The 6,000-nt window shown below is 44.8% G+C and overlaps 1 long non-coding RNA gene across 1 annotated transcript in view; it reads right to left on the bottom strand.

Annotated features, from left to right (window-relative positions):
- Positions 1-1,082: 1,082 nt before the first annotated feature.
- Positions 1,083-6,000, bottom strand: part of LOC122791104 — a 401,574-nt gene continuing 396,656 nt past the window's right edge. The window contains exon 3 of the long non-coding RNA XR_006363084.1: positions 1,083-1,481. This is a non-coding gene — a long non-coding RNA (uncharacterized LOC122791104). The remainder of the gene's footprint in view (positions 1,482-6,000) is intronic.

Here is a 6,000-nt window from a genome sequence, read left to right as displayed (position 1 = left end):
TTCGAGGTGATCTCTGCTTGACATACAAAGCCATGTCGGATCCAGCTCTGTTAGAAATGCTACATCTAAAGAAATCACAATCCCTCCACACCACAAGCTCCAGTGACCTCACCCTCTCTACCCCAATCAACAGAATGTGCTGGAGGGACAGGTTCATAACCCAGAGACTGCCCTTGCTATGGAATAGACTTTCCATACATGTTAAACAGAGCACCTTACTGGACCTCTTCAAGAGAAACCTTGATGGGAAATAGAAAATTAATTCCGGGGATCACTCCAGTGGCTCTACTTGACAGAGGCACTGGAAACTAAGGTCGGGTGGCACGATGTCAGGGTAATCCTATGGGCTAGGTTTGTAAAGGCTCCTGGGCCATTAGCCTAGTACACACCTATGAACATGCATGTACTCCTGAATAGGATGCCTGCCTAAGCCTGCTACAATGCAGTACATACAGGTGGAAGGCAAAAAGGAGGAATCAGATTGTGAACTCCCTCCCAACAGCACTATGCAGCAATGATACCCCCACCCTGCTGCAGCATGCCAAACGAGGCTACTGTTCCTGGGTGAAGGTGATGGTACAAATGAGAATGAAACATAGCTGTGGCAGTGGCAGAAACTGCAAGGTGGGAATCTGGCTTGTCTGGAGCAGGCTGCTTCCAGGGGTGAAAAAAACAACACTAATAACAATGAAAAAAAAAAGATTTGCAGCAAGAAGGATCATGATCACTTGGTGTGTATAACCAAAAGAAGATAGGAAATGTATTAACACTATATTCTAAGTGAACAAGTTTAAAGGGGGATAAAGAGTAGGTGAGCTAGAAAGGAAGGGTTGCAGTTGGTGGGATTTAAATTCAGCAGTGATGGGAACTTCTTTACAGAGACGGCAGTATTTGCTGGGTTTATTCTAAAGGAAGCATTCATGAGTATAAAAGCTATCAGAGAGGATGCAGCCATAGTGTGGCCAAAACTGGCAGACTACACAGCAGACTCGTAGGTCTTTTTTTCAGCTGGAAAAATTTACGTTTCCTTGTGTTAACTTAAAATCCATGAACAGATAAACTTGCAATTGACTCACCTCCTGGACAAAATTGCCGCTCAATGCCAGCTGCACTTGTGTTTGTCTCTTGACAGGAATAAGCCTCTGAGATGGAACCTACAGGTGTTGTAGTGGGTCCCAGAAAGGTGTTAGTCTCTTTGTCAGGCAACTTCTGTTGTTTATCAGTCTCTTGTGGGACTTTATTCTTTACAACTGACTGAAGTGTTCTGTCACTTGACATATTCTCTGTTGCAAAAGCCATCAAGTACTGCCTTCCTGGAGTGCTGGACTTTGTAGGAAATGTACTTCTGTGAATGACAGCCTTCCTCAGCTTGGTAACCAGAAGAAACTCCACACGGCTGTTATTGCGAAAACATCTGAAGCCATAAACTAACTATCTAGGATGCATTTTTAAATCCAGTAGCATTCAAAGGCAAATGAAATCTAAAAAAAAAGTAAGCAGACAAAGCCAGCAAAAATAAAAATAAAAATAATAATATTAAACAATATTAAAGCTTTTCATTCAAAGAGGAGAAGTGAAGCGTGATGTAAATGTTCATGCAGAACTCACAGAAGTGAAGCGAGATGTAAACTTCATGCAGAACTCTCACAGCTTTCTTGGCCCGTCCACAAACATTTTCCAGACATGCTATATTTGGAATTTAATAGCTAAGCAAGTACTAATAACAAGTGATGCAAGTCCTAACAAGAAGGATAAAAACTTAGCAGCAGAAAATGGCATGACATGTTACATTAAAATATGCTTAACATCGGAAGCATATTAGTACAACGTAAGGAAAGAACACGAAATAACAAAACTGAGTCTGCAACATTTTGACTGATTCCTTAAATTTAATGTATACATCGAAGACTAGTTTACCTTTTGCGCAAATAAGACAACGCATAAACCATGACAAAAATTTAACAGGAATAGAAGAAATGCTGTTGCACATGACATGCAGTCTTGTATTACTTATTTTATATTGTTTACTTAGTTGGGCTGTCTGAGCACTGTCTGTTTCTAAGACAGGAATCCAAGAAAAATAGGCATCCATTAGAAATGAAGCGTTCACAATTTAAGTCATTGTACTGCCTTTCCCACCCAGATGTTCAAGTTAGCATGTTGTAGCATCTATGCATAATGCCGATAAGAGCCCAACATTTGACTAGTTTGCTTTAATTCCATTATTAACAAATGCAGCACATTATTTTCTCAACACGAACCTTAAAGTCAAACAAAAAGCCAGTCAAACTGCAAAAGCAGGCCTAATTCCATCTACCAAAAGATTAATCAATAATAAGTATTACGGGGGTGGGGGATTGCATGCTGAAATTCCAAGGGCTGTAAATATATGTCAAGTCCTAGGGGCTTTGGTACCTCAGACCACTCCTTCTACTCAAACATACTAGTCTTGTGATCAGCATGTAACCAGCCAAAGATGTGTAAAAGGGCCTTACTTTTGTGGGGCTATGTCCCCAAATCAGGGGTGCAGGTGGGTGAAATCCTGCTGCAAAATGCTTTACTACTTTAACGAGTTTCACAATTAATTATTTTTTCCCTCACTGTTTAATTTGTATCTTTTTTGACAAATGAAAAAAAAAAAAGAAGTTATGTACTCACCATAACGTTCCTTGTGAGTTGTTCCATTTCGCCTTCATTCTTTACTGATGGGTTCGGAGCTGATCCTCGGCTCTGACACGGCCGACTAGCTAGCTCAAAGTTTTCCAGTAGCTCGAGACCCAACCCCTTATCCCACAATGCACTGCTGGAATTATCTCAGATCTTGTTTGCTGCGTACCGTACAGTGATACTATAATTATTCTGCCTAAGAATGAAGACACATTAAGAAACCAGGATGAAGACAGCCTCCAGGTCAACTGCCAGCCAGGAGGGGGAAAGAAGGGAGGGATGTGAGAATGAAGGCAAGATGGAACAACTCACATGGAACATTATGGTGAGTACATAACTTCTTTATGTGAATTTGTTCAATCTCGCCATTCATTCTTCACTGATGGATAGCGTCCCTAGCACCCTAATCTTGGGTGGCTCACGGAAGTACACTCTTCAGAACCGTAGAACCAAATGAAGCCCTGTCCCTGGAGGCCTTATCCACTTTGCAGTGCGTTATAAAAGTGTGAGGTTTAGACCATGTGGCTGCCACACAGATGTTGTCCAAGGGTAATTTGGCTTGAAAGGCTGAAGAGGTAGAAATTGCTCTGGTTGAATGAGCCTTCAGCTTATTAGACAAGGGCATGTTATCACAAGAATAGGTGTAAGTGATACAATCCGACTGCCACTTAGAGTTGTTTTGGCGACTGGTTCTGCATTTGCTGTTGATATGACTGGCAAACAGGTCGCAGGAAGGCTGGCCCCATTTGCTGAAAATCCTGTCCGCAATCTCTTGTTTGAGAGACCATTCATGGGGCAATAAAATTGCCCTGCTCAGTTTGTCCGCTATGACGCTGGATTTGCCCGGGAAGTGCATTGCTAGCAGAAAGCGCTGGGATGACACTGCCCACTGCCATACTCTGAGGGCTTCACGGCAAAGGGAGTAAGACTTGGTCCCGCCTTGCTTGTTCAGGTACCAGACCACTGACATGTTGTCTGTCTGTATAGCAATTGTCCCTAGAGGAAGAGAGTCCTGAAAGTATTGCAATGCTAGAAGTACTGCTCTCATCTCCAGAACATTGATATGCAGATGGGATTCTTGATCTGTCCATGTGCCATGGGCAGTCTTTCCCTGAAAATGCCCCCCCCCCACCACCCTATCAGGGAAGCGTCCGTGGTCACAGTGGGAACTGGAGGGGGTAGCATGAAGGGACGTCCTATTGTGACATGAAGAGACGTCAACCACCACTGAAGATCTTTCTTGCAGGAATTCGTTATCAGGATCGTGTGATTCATTGGAAGTTCTTGGTAAGACCATTGCGTGAATAGGAGCCATTGAAGGATCCTCATATGCATCCTTGCTAACATGATTGCCAAGATTGCTGCTGCCATCAATCCTAGAACTTTCAATACCTCTGCAGCTGGTGCTCTGTTCTTTGATACAAAGTACGTGATGTGTTGGCGAAGAATACAAACCCCTTCTGGTGGAAGACAAAGAGTAGTGGTTGACGTGTCCAGTTCTGTCCCTATAAAAACGATATGCTGCAATGGCAACAAGGCAGACTTTTCTAAGTTGACTGTAATGCCTAGCCAATTGCAGACTGTCAGATAGCCTCTCTCGCTTGAAGAAGTTGATGCCTGGTGGTGGAGGTAAGGAGCCAATCGTCCAAGTACGGAAACACCTGGAATCCTAGACGCTTCAGGTGAGCCGCGACTACTGCCATGCACTTGGTGAACATTCTGGGGGCCGTAGTGAGACCAAAGGGCAGAGCTCGGAACTGATAATGATTGGCTCCCAGCCGGAAATGCAGGTGATCCCTGGATGGTCTGGCCATCTTTATGTGGTAGTACGCATCCTTGAGATCGATCAAGCACATCCAATTGTCTTTCCCTAAAAAGTGACGTATGGACTGTAGCGTGACCACTCGGAACTTCTCTTTCCTCACAAGTTGGTTGAGTCTGCTGAGATCCAAAATGGGTCTCCAGTCCCCGGTTTTCTTTGGAACCAAAAAGAATCTTGAGTAAGTTCCGAATCCTGTTTGGTCTGCCTGGACTGGCTGGATGACTCTTTGTAGCAATCGACGTACCTCTATTGTTGCTTGTTCCCTGTGACTGGGTGGAACGTCTGGGATTTTTTTGAAGGGAAGGGGATGGGTGGAGAACGGTATGAAATACCCTCTGGAAATGATACTTTGTACCCAATTCTCATTTGTTATATCTAGCCAGGCTTCTGGATACAATGACAAGTGACCCTCGACTGTCTCCAGAGTAGGACAGCCGGGCCTCCCATCAGGAGCGCTGGTAGGACTGACCAGAGAAGTGATCTCTGACACCCTGGTGTTGCGAGGGTGGCGTCTTCCACTGTAACCCCCTCCTCTGCCTCTGGAGGGGGGCTCTCCACATGTGTCTTGAAAGGCTCCTTGGGCTTTCCGGAACCACATCTTTCCTCCCCTCTGACCTTTAGGAAAGAGTCGAGTGGGTGTGGAAAAACGGACTCCGATGGCAGACAGTCTTTCCTTCTTGTTCACACCTGTTCAAAGTCTCCTTCAACTTTGGCCCAAACAAGGATGAGCCATCAAACTGGGTATTCATAAAGGAAGACTTGAAGGGATCCGCGAAAGAACAGAGTCGCATCCAGGCATGCCTACAAAGAGCAATTCCTGTACCTGCAGCCCTACTTGAGCCATCAGCTGCCTAAGATACGAGACGCATGGACGAGTAAACTATCGAATTAAGGGTAGCAACTTTGTCAGATACACTCGTAGCTGCAGCACCCTAAAGAGTATCTCCCAACTCCTTAAGGAGATCTCTCTGCAGTCTGGTAAAATGGGTCAAGTAGTTCAGTGATCTGAGTGAGAAAGTCGCTGAACTAAACATGCATTTCCCATATCTATCCATGATCCTAGATTCTCTGTTAGGAGGATGGATAGACGAGGAAGTCTCAGACATTTCCTTTTTGGTGGCTGCCACCACCACCATGGCATCAACAGGGACTCCCTTAGTCAAAAAGGACTCATCTATGGGGGCAGAAATAAACTTATTAGGCCTCCTAGAGACAGCTTTCCATAGATTCTGGTGACTCCCACGCCCTATGAGAGACCAGATCCATAAGCTCATCGTAGGGCAGAGACACCCAAGAGGTGGAAGGTTGAGACCCGAACGCCTTCAGGAGAACAGACTCATCCTTCAGTAAGGCTCTTGGACTGCCAATCACCCCTCTGTCTAAGAATTTCAAGAATCTTCGCAAAGGAGATGTCCTCAGAGGGGGATCTAGGGGACCCTTCTGATTCATCCAAGTCAGTGCCTGATGTTAGAGACTCCTGTGGGGAGTCCAAATGCCTCCTCTTGCATAAT

Source organism: Protopterus annectens, chromosome 1.part2 (genome assembly GCF_019279795.1).
Source record: "Protopterus annectens isolate FY-2018-M chromosome 1.part2, PAN1.0, whole genome shotgun sequence".
Classification (NCBI taxonomy): Eukaryota; Metazoa; Chordata; order Ceratodontiformes; family Protopteridae; genus Protopterus; species Protopterus annectens.
Note: the sequence above shows the minus strand (reverse complement) of the source record. Positions and strands in the feature narration are given on the sequence as shown.